At 41.6% G+C, this 13,231-nt stretch overlaps 1 protein-coding gene across 2 annotated transcripts in view; it reads right to left on the reverse strand.

Annotated features, from left to right (window-relative positions):
* The window catches only part of UNC13C (unc-13 homolog C), a 921,443-nt gene that overhangs the window by 892,255 nt on the left and 15,957 nt on the right, over window positions 1–13,231 (reverse strand). For both annotated transcript variants that reach the window (XM_030189213.1, XM_030189208.1), the window contains exons 3-4: window positions 6,874–6,973; window positions 2,571–2,688 (exon numbers count right to left, since the gene is read on the reverse strand). The gene's annotated coding sequence lies outside the window, so the exon portion shown is untranslated. The remainder of the gene's footprint in view (window positions 1–2,570; window positions 2,689–6,873; window positions 6,974–13,231) is intronic.

Consider the following 13,231-nt stretch of genomic DNA (forward strand, 5'->3'; position numbering starts at 1 on the left):
GAATTTAATCCCATATACAACGAATTGTAGTAATCCAAATGAGACAAACCCAACATTTGGACCAATAAGGGCGAAATGATGCTTATGGAAGTAAGATCTTATTGGACGTAATTGTCTTAATCAAAAAAGTTTTCTTCCATATGTTAGCAACTTGTGGTTCAAAAGTGCGAAACGCATCCAAGACAATGCCAAGAACCTTTGAGCTGTCACCAACATGTAATATTTTACCTTGGGACTATGTAATTTCAGAAGAGATTAGAATGGAAGGGCTGAAAACCAACGAACTTTGGTTTCACTAGCATTGAATTTGAGTAAATTAATATTTTTCCCAACTCTGAATTTTATCCATACAAGAAGAAATTTTATCAAAAGATTTTGGCCCCTACTAATAAGTGTAGTTCTAGAATTACCCTCCTACAGTTTATGTGTCCTGAGTTAAGGCATTCCTGGGGACAGGTGAGGGAGGGATTATTACTTATTTATTTGTTACATTTGTATCCCACATTTTCCCACCTATTTGCAGGCTCAATGTGGCTTACATAGTACCTTAACGGTGTTAGCCAGTTCCGGTGTGTAGAAAAATGCTACCACTGAATAATAGACTCTACAATAAACAAGTGTGAACAAATACAAGGTGATATTGTGGTAAAATGAGGTTCATGTATGGTAGGGGAGCTTAGAGAGGAAGAGAAAGAGTTAGGATATGTCCATTACGGTCTTTGGTTACATTATGTCGCAGGTAACCATGGTTTTTATGTTGGGTCGGTGGGGTATGCCTTTCTGAATAGGTTTGTTTTTAGTGCTTTCCGGAAATTAAAGTAAATATTCAGCCAGAGGTTGCCAGCGTTTTTCTGGTTGCCATCGGCATTACACTCGGAGAGATTAATTAAAATAGAAATAACAAATAAAAAACAAGCTGTACAATATCCTTCAGATTAATAATTACTATGGGGCCCTTTTACTAAGCTGCAGTAGGGCTACTGTGTGTGCAGCATGCGCCAAATCAATCCTAGCGCTGGAGTCGCACAGGTACCCGACAATAGTTCCAAAGTTGGAGTGCACATTTTCCTGTGGTAGAAAATTTGCTATTTTCTACCACAGAAGGCGTTCCTGATGGTAATCGGCAGCACATAACTATATTGCTGTGTGCTGCCTGATAACCGCACGAGAAGCTTGTGAGCCCTTACCACCTTCTAAATAGGTGGCAACAAGGGCTCAGGCAGCATTTAGCCATGCGCTAATTTTAATATTAGTGCAAGGCCATTTACTGTCTCATTTTTAAAAAGGCCTTTTTCCCGCCACGGTAAAAAAAATGGCCCAACGCATGACAGTTTCACATGCCAAAACTAGCGCAGGCCACTTTCTACTGCAGCTTAGTAAAAGGGCCCCTATCTAAACACACAGGTGTCCTTTTACAAAGCTGCGGCAAAAGGGAGCCTGCACTCACATTGGTGCATGTTTTTGACATGCGCCAAGGCCCCCTTTTAATCGCAGTGGGTAATAGGCAGGTCTTTGTTTTTTTTCAAGAAATGGCCATGCGACACATGAAGAACTTGCCACGCAGCCATTTGGTGGGGTGGGGGAAGAACTTACCACCACCAAGGTGGCGGTAAGAGCTCCTGCACTAACCTGGCTGTAACCGGGCAACACATGGCACTGCCTGGTTACCGCTGGGTACACACTGGTGCTACAAAACTTTAAATGGAAATAGCACACTCTGGGGGATGGAACTACTGCCAGGCTGCTGCTGTAGCCCAGTGGTACTTTCCTTTTAGCGAGCATTAAGTGAGCATTGGGCTTACCACCGCATTGTAAAAGGGCCCCATAATAAGGAGATTGTAAATAGTACATTAGCTGGTAAACATTACAGTTCTGGTTTGAAGAAAAGTTTTTAATTGTAATAGTTCAAAAAAACAAAAACAAAAACAAAAAAAGCCTTTCTTTATTGAATGATGCAAGGAAATCACAAAGAGAATTTAGCTCCCAAGGAGGTCATGTCTTGCCACAGTATTTTTTTTGTTTAAAACTATTGAGTAAAGTGGTGTGGTAGCAGTGTTAGTCCACTTTTAAAGGTAATAAATAGAAATAAAACAAAACATAGAAAAGAATATAAGATGATATTAAGTCAGTCCAATGAAAAAGGTATCATCTTATTTTCTTTGCTATTTTGTTTATTTTATTTATTACTTTTAAAACTATTTAAATTCCACTGATCCAAAACCAGCTACATAGGTCCGTCAAAAAAAAAAAACCCCGAATCTTCACTACTTTGGTATTTCTTTCCCCCCCCCCCCCACCCCCCACCTCCAGCACTTTCCACTATGCTTGGAAAATGGAAAAGTCAAACTGAAACATGAATTAACAGATTGAGCCCATGACATCATTTATTCTCTGTCACTCATCAGGCAGCCTGCATTATAAAACAAGAAAAATAAAAACAAGAAAATCAAACATCATGCTAAAACACCCTTGGAAAAGTAACAACCATTTATTTCAAAGCTGTAATATGAAATGCAGAAAAATGAGAGGCCTGATCAAAAATTAGCAGAACACGCTTTGATCTGGATTACCTCTATTGCATGTTGCACAGTTTGAAGGGGAATAGAGACGGTGCCCAATAAAGTATCACAAAGCCATCCTTTTCTCCACAACTCTACTGTGAGGCAAGTTTTGGTATCCTGGATTTCACTAGAAACAAAATTCATACAAATTAATGTCTGTTTCCAGCAGCCTGCTGTAATCAAAATACTTCCACCATTCATGTGTATGCACTTGGTCTCTGCAAATGTCCTAAGGTTTATGCTTATTAAACTGGATATCTCACTTGTCATTAATAAACGTCAAGTGGCTAACAATTTAAAGTAAAAGTAACAACAATAAGCTTTAAACATTATGGAACATTTTTACAACGTAGCAGTGTTGGCACATGTCAATCCGGCACTACCATCGGGTTCCTGCAGAGGTGCTTTATCGTAGCTTGGTAAAATGGACCCCTTTGTTTTTAATTTTTAAAATATTTAGATCAAGTCATAATAAACAATAATCCAACGTACTGTAATAGATGAATTAAATAAAAAACTAAAAATTAAAAATCATAAATAGAAAAAAATCTTAAAACAATCAGAAGACACACACATATATATATATATAGCTTCTGCAAAAACATTTTAAAAAACCCTTGAGTTATGAAAAGCCCCTAATAAATTCAGAAAACAAAGTAAAATATTAGCATTTTAATCCCTTCTTGAGTCAATCAAATAGCTCTCTCCTCCTGGTGAATGATGGACCAAGACACCTCCAACTGTGACCACCAGCTTTCTGTAAGCCTTACTAGAAAATGGGCTGCCCAACCCAGGCGCATTGCATCAGTGGTCACCATCATCCACTTGGCAAGATCCAGAGAGACTCCCTGGAAGCAGATGCTTGGATTGTCCCACCAAGCCATCTCTGGCAAACATTCCAGAAACTGAGAGACAGACACTGAAGTCCTGAGACTGATGGGCCCAGGAAGACAGCAATGCCCTCTGAAGAGGATCTATGTGAGCCCCCACCCATGACACTATTTCCAGGGATGCAGCCATAAATCCAAGTAGCTGCAGGTAATCTCAGATCCAGAGATGTCCTGTGCACACAGCTCTCTGTTCTAGGACTGCAGCTTGAGCTATGCTCGTTGGGAAGGAAAGTGGTCCCCCGTTTGTGACAAAGTGCAGTTTGGGAGTCTCACAACCAATTTTTGCATTCTGTGTCCCTTGACCGACCACTTTCAGTGATTGCAATCTGGACCTTTCCCAAAGCCATGAACATGGTGGCATACTCTAGGCAAGCAGGGTTCCAGGTACATCCCTGTTGGACAATTGGCTGATATCGAGCTGATTCAGAATGGATTCAAAGGTGGTGATGGTGGCAGTTATCCACATGCTGAAGAGCTTGGGCTGGGTAATGAATGATGCCAAGAGCCATCTAGTGCTCCCTGAGGTGCTAGAGTATTTTAATGTTAGAGTTAAAAGGTCATGGTACAGCCAAAGCATTTTACATTTATTACATGCAAGTACTCTGTGCAGATATGTCTTTATCAGGTCCAGTGAAGTACGAAGTACGAAACTCGCCTGACTTGACTGAACCTATGACTAACCACAACATCTCCCTACAGAATTACAGAACCCTGAGAGAAGTACTGGCCCACTTTATGTAAAAAATATGCCCTTCTTGGTGACCATAAAATAGATGGAATGGCATCCTTGCCCCTGCTTGTGACAGCAGACTGATCCACGGCCGCTGGGTGGATTAATCACTGTAGAGAGATATCTCTCTACCACCTCCCTTTTGAGGGGAGCTTCACAAGGGGAACCGCATAAAGGCATTTGAATTCCTGGGTGTCTCTCTGTTGTACCACCACTAAAACCCACTGTACTTCTGAGGGGTCCCACTGATCCAGATCAAGGCCCTTGACAGCACCCTATGAGGACAAAGGTCTGGAATCCCTCCACCCGTACTGACCCCAGGAACAGACAACCCTTCTGAGCTTTTGACAACCCAGGGATGCATGATGATTTTCTGCTCCAGACAGTACTGCCACTGTCTTCGGACCAAGCTTGATGTCTTGAATGGAAGGATTGACATGTATGCAGTACACTGGGAGCCACTAAGGCATGGCCTAGCCCATGTCCTTCACCAGTTTCTCTAAATCCTGCCCGAACAGTAAGTGGCTCCTTAAGGGAAGCTTTCTTAACCTCACCTTCAAGAATTCATTGGCCACCTAATGACACAACCACAGCCCCCTATGAGCCATTACCACAGATGTCAGTCACCAACTGAGAGAATAAGTACATCTGCTATAAAGGTCATCCCTGACTTTAAGTGAACCACATCCAGCAACAGCTGAGTCCACTGCAAAAGGCACACACTACGCAGCCTCTGCATATGGAAGTTTGTACCTCCTGTTTGAGGAGCTGCTCCACCTTCTTGTAGTGAGCATCCTTCAGCACAGAACCCTTCTTGACCAGAACAGTCAACTTTTTGATGACAACCATGATCAACACATTCACCTTCAGAAAACAAAACAAATTGTTCAACTCCTACTTGGTAAGGGTACAATCTGCCCAAGAGCTTCATGCCTCAGAGAATACCCTCTGGTACCTCCCACTCTGCCAGGACCATCTGGGAAAGGGCTCTAGAAAGTGGGAAGGCCTTCCGCAGCCTCTGGAGACCCCCCCAAGACTCTCCCCTCCAGGATGAGGTCCCATCTGAGGGTTCTGCCTCAGCTGCAGTCAGAATGCATAGGGCCATGGTCATTGAATCAATGGGCTGACCCAGCACCTCATGCCTGGACAACCAGAGGCATCCCTCCTCCTTCTCTGGAGAGAGATCCATGGCTCCAGGGAGGCTATCACTTGTGGGAAGCACTTGAATGCCTTTTTGCCCAGCCCCCACACTCAGTGGAGATACAGGTGGGAATGGAACCTAATCTAGGTCTAAATCCTGATGAAGTTTACTGTTTTTTGGGGGGGCCACAACTCAGGGCCTCTGCTGCCACAGAACATAGGGCTCTTGTGCGGCCAGAAAGGAAGCTCCAAAACTTGGGGGCTGTCCCCCCTCCAGAACCTATGTAATGCACTTTGTAATGTTTGAATCCATTCAGGGCCCAAGGGCTCCCTAGACCTTCCACCTGACTTGAGTGGGCAGAGAAGACCTCAGTGCTCCCCCACTCAAATACATCACTCTCCTCAAGCCATGCCACAATTCCCACCAAAGCCCCAGGAATTGCAACTAGCATGGTTAAGCTACAGGGTCAATAGAGCACAATAGGGTCGAATTCAGCTCCGTCCTATCACAGCCAGGACAATAGGATCTGGCAATAATGCTCCTCCACCAGCCCCCACAGGCTGTGCACTTATGCAAATGCAATAGTGCTCTTCTACCAACTCCTATAGGCTGTGTACTTAGGCCTGTTGTTCAGGCTGCCAGATGTTGCTCCCCATTGCCCTGCCTTTCCTCTGAGTTTGGGCTTTAAAATTATATATATATATATATATATATATATATATATATATATATATATATATATATATATATATATATATATATATATATATATATATATATACATACACACACATATATATATATATATATATATATATATATACATACACATATATATACATACACACACATATATATATATATACACACCGTGGGAGGACCTGCACTCCCTCCCTCCCCCCAGTTGGCAGGAACCTCAAGAGGACCTGTACCAGAATGCTTCACCAAGCATAAGCCCATGGATTAAGGCTCATGCCTACAGAGGAACTGATTCCTCTGTGCTTAGCCATGGTAAGGACTGTGGCCCAAACTTCAGGAGCTACACCAGCCAAGGAACTCAACCTCAAAGGAAGTAGGCTATAGGGTACACCCCAGGTTGTCAGGCCTACACCAAGGGCAATATCCTGTCACACCAGTCCAACCAATACCATTTACTGGAGGCAGATAAATACTGAAGAGTTCCAGGTTGCACCACCCACTGGTAGAAATAAACAACCCATTAGTCTGCAATGGTCTAGCAGGATGAAAAGGAATTGAAACAGTTTAGGCTTCTCCTTTTAAATATGGCATAGTCAATGCTTTCAAAAAGTTTGGCATACACATTGGTAAACAACAGATGGAGTCACAGAAGGTTTACAAGAGGATTTGCCAGAAATGAATAATTATCAGCATTGATTGTTTTTTCTTCCTGATAACAAGCTGACTTTATCTGGCGTAATCCTATGTAAGAAAACACAATTTCAACATAATATTAGTGCAACATCAATAATGGCTTCCAATAAACCGATGAAACATACCATGTGGAAGATTTCTAAACAGAATGTTACCTACAATATATAATCTTGTTCCCATCGAGGCTTCCATCCACTCCTAGACACTGTTGTACTTTTCAGACTCTGGACCTTCAGAGCTACATATGTGCTGTAAGTGCCTAGGAACAACATCAAATAATTATTTAAAAAACACACAAAATAATTAACCAAACAATAATATAGTCCCTAAGACAACTGGATTTTTAAAGTCATTTATTTCTAGAGACAAAAATACAGCTGAGCTTCCAGGGTCCGCATCTAAACTTTCTCTGTAATCATACCATTCACAAGAGCTTTAAGCAAGTCAGCAAGTGGCAATTAACCTGTCTGAAGGGACAATTTAGGATTTTCTATTGTGTAAAGTTCCACTATGCTGCCAATAGAATCCTGAATAAAAATGAAGAAAGACTAAGGAGGCTAGGGCTTTTCAGCTTGGAGAAGAGACGACTGAGGGGAGACATGATAGAGGTATATAAAATGATGAGTGGAGTGGAACAGATAGATGTGAAGCGTCTGTTCACGCTTTCCAAAAATACTAGGACTAGGGGGCATGCGATGAAACTACAGTGTAGTAAATTTAAAACAAATCAGAGAAAATATTTCTTCACCCAACGCGTAAATTAAACTTTGGAATTCGTTGCTGGAGAACATAGTGAAGGCGGTTAGCTTGGCAGAGTTTAAAAAGGGGTTGGACGGTTTCCTAAAGGACAAGTCCATAGACCGCTACTAAATGGACTTGGGAAAAATCCACAATTTCGGGAATAACTTGTATAAAATGTTTGTACATTTGGGTAGCTTGCCAGGTGCCCTTGACCTGGATTGGCCGCTGTCGGGGACAGGATGCTAGACTCGATGGACCTTTGGTCTTTTCCCAATATGGCATTACTTATGTACTTATGTAATGTTAAATGGGGATCAAAAGACTAAGTTCAATTGTATTCCAGACAACTCCTGTAAGCACTTTACTTAAATGAGCATACCCTGGAGTTTCTCGCCAGCATCTCAAAATACAGGAAATTGAGGTGTTTCAGTGTCTCATAACCCCTAAAATATAAATACTGCACAAGAGGCAATCCTTTCTAGAGTGGAAAAGCATTTATTGAGTAAGAAGTCATTATATGACTTCCGGTGATCACACATGGCGATCATGCGTGTTTAGGGGAGTTCTGCAAATTTTATTTATTTATTATATTTGTTGCATTTGTATCCCACCTCTTTGCAGGCTCAATGTGGCTTACAATACATCATGAATAATGGTAATACATGAGGAATTATACATTTATTAATAGCAGAAGTGTTTTTGGTACATGATAGTAAAATGACATGGTAATAGATAATAATATATAACAAGCACAACATAATAAGAGATATATAGGAGAAATGTAAGAATTAAGGAGAGTGTGCATTTAGTGATAACAAAAGATTTTTGGGTAACATGAAACTGAGAAGAAAGATGATAGTAACATGATGCTGAGAAAAAGGATGGTAGTAGTTTGACAACCAAATAAGGTTGGGGCATTTCTGGATATGTGTATAGCGTTCATGTTTGTTGATCATTTTTGTATGTCTTGTTGAAGAGGTGGGTCTTCAGTAGACTTCGGAAGTTAACTTGTTCATAGGTCGTTTTTAGGTTTTGCAGCAGCGCATTCCAGAATTGTGTACTCAGGTAGGAAAATGTGATGCATGCATTAGTTTGTATTTAAGACCTTTACATTTGTGTCTCTGAATGCAGAACCGACAGAACTCTCCCCGGATGATTTTAGTTGATCAAGGGGTAGGAGATTGATGACTCATGCCGAAACAGCTGAAACCGAGGGTTACTAACTTTACATCAAAGAACTCTACGTGGTGAAGGCATCTAAGGGCCCCAAAAGGTCCTGGAGAGGCAGGGATTGCAGGAGGTGTGGAGCCGAATCTTCCCCAGAAACATCTAACGCAATCACCTGCAGAATCGGAGATGTGGTAGAGAATCCTTAGGCATCTAAGTCAGAGATTGCTGATTTGGTTGTGGCGCGACTAGAAGAAAGATTCACAGTGCTTACCACCCGCATGGAGGCTACTGAAGCATGTCTTATGGACATGGAACAGGAGACTGCAGGGGATCAAAGCAAATGCGCTTGCCTTCTTCAGAAGCTGGAAATATTGCAGGATCCTCCAAGTTCACCGCCCTATGAAATAGAAAGAGCGTACCGAGAGCTCAGATCATGACCGGACCAAAACCTAACACCAAGAGCTCTCATAATAAAACTGCTCCGTTATCCAGATGTGGCATATATTTTACATGTCTCTGCGCAGGGAGAAGAAAAAGCGCAGTATGAAAGCACGGAGAGTCAAGTATTCCCGATCTCAGCCTGGATACAGTTCTTAAAAGAAAGAGCTTGGAACTATAAAAAAGAGTTACAGGATAAAGGTTACCAGGTTGAACTCTGTTACTCGACTAAGTTGATGGTGCTGATAAATGGGAGGCGTAGATTCTTTCTATGCCAAAAGATGTTAAAAGCATTCCTGAAAGTGCCGGACCAAGACGGCGTGCTTCCAGTCCAAGCACATGTTCGCTGTAGTGCAAAAACAATGACCAGTTCCTGCTCAGTCTGGTACGCTGCAAGGGTCTGCATGATGCGAGGTTCGTTCAACTCTGTTATTTCTGCTGCAAGCACAATGGGAGAACAGACTCAGGCACCTGGCTCAGTGCAGTTGCTGAGAAGCGAGATTCATTGGAGGATTCCAGTTCTTCAAGCACAGAGGAGGTGATCAGTTTGCTACCAAAACTTACAGTCGAGCGATAACAGAGATAGAGACTTGGCTGCTGACCTTATTAGTTCATGTTTTACTCAGTTGCTTTGTATCTGATTCAGATGATCTTATGAATTTGGGGTTCTTGGTCATGGGGATGTAATGCACCATTTATTTTTATGGCTGTTTCTCAGAGTATATTCAATCCCCTTCTGTCTCTGTTTTTTTTTGTTGTTTTTTTTTAACTAAGGATTACCCCATTATACAGAGCACAAGGAATGTTTACATGCTGTTTAAGTGTTTCTGGGTAGTCTAGCTTTTATTTATAGATTGTAGAGTGTTGGTGGGAAGGGGAGTGGGACTTTGTTTTAAAGAGCTCGGCAAATTCTTTGGGGCTGTTTTCATGGGGGGGATGGATTGAAGGGGAGGTGTGGGGAGGGAGGGAAGGAGAGGGGGGTGAAGGCTAGGTTTTCGAAAGTAACACATGGTATGAGGGGACGGTGGTTTGTATATTTGGTAGTTTCCAGGATGCTATGGAGGTATCAGGAGTTTACTTCCGGGGTCAGATGTTATTACGACTGATGCCTGTGGGCAGTATTAATTTGACTCATGGAATGTCAGGGGGTTAAATAGCCCCACCAAAAGGAAATGCAATATGGCAGCCTTAAAAACATGGAAAATAGATATAGCTCTATTACAAGAAACAAAACTTACTGCAACTGAACATCTCAAGTTGAAAAGTGGGGGTTGGGGGAAGTATATTTTTCATCTGGGCATTCTAGGAAGCAAGGGGTAGCCATACTCATAAAAAAATCTCTACCTTTTCTTCTTGATGAAACTAAAGCAGATGCGGAGGGTAGAGTGACTGGGTTAAAGGTAGAGTAGACTCGCTATTCTAAATTTATATGCCCCTGTAGAAGTAAAAAAAAAATAGCAGTTTTTTTTTTTAGAAAGCTCTGGATTTATTTTTGCCTCCTACAGACAGGATTATGCTAGTAGCAGGAGACTTTAACTCTACTCTTAGGCCTTGGACTTTTCTGCAGGGTATAGCAGAGCAAAATCTAAAGATAGTAAAAGACTCCGTAATCTCCTTAACAAATGGAATTTAGTACATATATGGAGGGTTCATAACAAGACTGTTAGGGGGTATACCTATTATTCAGCACAATATAATTCCTATTCTAGATTGGATTATATGATGGGGTCAGTTTCTCAGATGGAGAATTGGACGAAGTTGGAGATACACCCCATCATGCAGTCTGACCATGCGCTGGTTGTAGGCATTTGGCAGATGATGGGTCAGAGCAGATCCAAATATGCTTGGAGAGTCAACCCACAGTTGTTGTCCCAGCCAGAGGCTATAAATTGGTTCCAGGATGAACGGGATACATATATACGTTTTAATGACATGACTGATGTATCACCCTTATCGATATGGGAGGCAAGCAAAGCCTACATGAGAAGCTTACTTATTCAAAGAGGAGCCAATTTCATAAAAAGAAGAGAAAGGGAGAAAGCAGTGTTGCAGGCTAACATTACGTTTCTCCAGCTGGCCCATATTGTGACAAGACCCATTAGTTCTTCAGAGGCTTCAACAACAAAATACAAATTAGACCCGACTGCGACTCAACATATGGAATTCTGTTGGCCTGCTCGAAGCATAAGTATATGGTGCACAGTAATAAAGCAAGAAAGCTTTTAGCTTGGCAACTGAAAAAAAACAGAGGGAATGTAGATGGGTGAAGGTATTGAAGCCCTCTAAACATTCATCTCTTTTTTCAAATTAGGCCATAGCTGCTGAATTTCAGAAATTTTATGAGGGGCTATATATGTCTGAATGTCAGGTCTTGTTGGAGGTGACGGCTGCATATCTTGACCACCTGTTCCTCCCTAGGTTAACTTCAGCAGACCCAAAGTGGCTTAATAGGAAAGGGAAGTGGAGAAGGCTATTAAAGGATTAAGCCTGGGAAAGCAGCGGGGAGAAGATGGTTTTCCAAGCAGAATATTATAAAGCTTTGCCCCCCCCCCCCAAATATAATACCATATATGACCAAATTATTCAACTCTATTCAGGATGGCGACCCTTTACCCAGTAGCATGTATGAAGCCATCATGGTAGTTCTTCCAAAACCAGTCAAAGACCCTTCACTATGTGCCAGTTACCATCTTATAGCGCTATTAATACTGACATGAAAAACTTGCCAAGTTTTAGCTACTCATCTAGTATTCCCAAGCTGGTGCATTCAGACCAGATGGACTTTATAACGGGAAGATTGCTTGGAGACAGTGTTTGAAGGCCATTGATCTTATTACGTTGATTCATCGGAAAAAAATTAAATCTATGTGCGTATCTATCAATGCTGAAAAGGCATTTGATCACATGGAGTGGGGTTTTCTATTTCAAGTGATGCAGTGGGTCTTGGGGGACAATATGGTAGCTTGGTACGTTCTCTCTACGTCACCCCATCTAGTCAAATTTGGTAATGGAGAGGAGTCAACTCTTTTTAGGTTGGGCCAGAAGGGGTGCTCAATGTCTCCGCTCCTGTTTGCCCTTGCTTAGGGGATTAGATGCAACTGTCTGATAGAACCTATAGTTGCAGGACACACTGAGCATAAAATTCTGCTTTATGCAGATGATACTTTACTATTTGTTAAAAATCCTCAGGCCCCCCTGAAACCTTTGTTAGCTGAACTGAATGAACACTCTACACACTCAGGATATAAAATTAATACAGGTAAAACAGAAGCTCTTCTATTCAATACAAATAGAGAAAATGGTTTACAAGATCTTCTTTTTCAGTTCCAAGTGGAGGAGTAGCCTAATGGTTCATGCAGTGGGCTTTGATCCCAACCTGAGTTCAACTCCCACTGCAGCTTCTTGTGACCTTGGGCAAGTCACTTAACCCTCCATTGCCCCAGGTACAAAAACATAGATTGTGAGCCCTCTAGGAACAGAGAAAGTACCTGCATATAACGTGTACAGTGCTGCGTATGTCTAGTAGTGCTATAGAAATGACTAGTAGTTCGTTCAATTAAATACAAAAGGGTTCTGGTATTTAGGCATCATACTTCAAGTAACATCTGATTTAAATTATATTCCTCTGGAACCATCCATTAGTCTTATTGGGAGAGTGAAATGGGCTTTTTATGTCGGATGGTGAGACTAGCAGTGATTACAAATGCTGATTGTGCCCAAGATTTTTATTTATGTTCTCGCTACTCCTCTGGTGTTGACCAGATCTCTTTTCAGAAAATGTGCTAAGATTCTGCGGTTGTTTGTATGGGGGGAATGAAGAGGAAATTAGTCTGAGCAGACTGTCTCTGCCTAAGGGGAAGGGAGTTTTCCTAATTTGTGGCTCTACTACAAAGCAGCTTTACTTTGAGCGCTGCAGGATCACCATAATAGATTGGCAGATAAGTTATGGATTCAATAAGAGAGCGAACATATAGCTCCCTATTCCACTTATGATATCTATGGAAAAATGAAGAGGGAGCTAGAGGAGAGCTGCACTTTCAGCTGACAAGTCCTTTTTAGATGCACAATAGAAATCAAACAAAATAAAACATGGAAAAGAAATAGATGATACCTTTTTATTGGACATAACTTAATACATTCTTGATTAGCTTTCGAAGGTTGCCCTTCT

Source organism: Microcaecilia unicolor, chromosome 1 (genome assembly GCF_901765095.1).
Source record: "Microcaecilia unicolor chromosome 1, aMicUni1.1, whole genome shotgun sequence".
NCBI classification, from domain to species: Eukaryota; Metazoa; Chordata; class Amphibia; order Gymnophiona; family Siphonopidae; genus Microcaecilia; species Microcaecilia unicolor.